Below are 945 nucleotides of genomic sequence, written 5' to 3' on the forward strand. Positions count from 1 at the left end.
GGACTGACATTTTAAGAGCAAAAAAAAAAAAAAGGATAAGGTCGGCGGAAGAAGGACTAAGAAAAGGAGAGAAAGAGTGCTTGTGAGAGAGCAGAAAATGACAGCTGGAGAATGCCGTGTATGAAGCAAAGAAAAGGGAGAAATAGTGCTAGTGAGAGAGCAAAAAAATGGCAGTATGAGGGTGAGAAAGAAAGGCTGTGTTGCTATTGATTTGTGCAGGAAAAGTGGAGGCGGTTTGCTGCCGGATTGTGAAGGATAAAGGGAGCTTTGTGCTGCCGGTTTTTTAGGGAGGTAGGAGAGGTTGTGAAGCTGATTTTGAGTGAGAAAAGGCCAATCGGGCAGTGCAAGTGAGGAGGAGGAAAAGGTCGACCAGCTGCAAAAGAAAAAAAAATAGAAAGAAGAGGAGTAGAAGAGAGAGAAAGAAAAAAAATAAATAGTGGGCATAGCCCAATAAAGGAGAAGTGGAAAAAGCCCATGAGAAGGGCCCAATGGCAATAAGGAAAGAAAAGTCTAAAAGAGAAAATAAAGGTGGAAACTTGGGCCAACCTAGCCCAATTTGGAAGTGTTAAAATAAAGATAGTGCACTATAGTGGCGTGCTGGATGAAGTAACGAGCGACCGACAAGTAGAAATAGCGATGTAATATCCCGCTATTGTGAGGTGAGTAAGGGGTGTCAATTTTAAAATTTTCGTAAATATATACCTATAAGTATGATTTATTTTAAACGCGAACATTGTGAATAGCATGTGCTAGTAGACATTTTAAGGAATTGTGGTTGCAAACTATGTTTAGAAATCATTTTGAATATATATATGTGTAAATTATATGTAAAGTGTTTTGAAAATTAGGAAACAAGCCCTTCACACTGTTTTGCCTCAAAATCTGTGCCTTATATTTGTGCAGTGTGCATTCATGGTTATATTGCTTACTCACCATGCGGATTAT

Source organism: Theobroma cacao, chromosome 3 (genome assembly GCF_000208745.1).
Source record: "Theobroma cacao cultivar B97-61/B2 chromosome 3, Criollo_cocoa_genome_V2, whole genome shotgun sequence".
Classification (NCBI taxonomy): domain Eukaryota; kingdom Viridiplantae; phylum Streptophyta; class Magnoliopsida; order Malvales; family Malvaceae; genus Theobroma; species Theobroma cacao.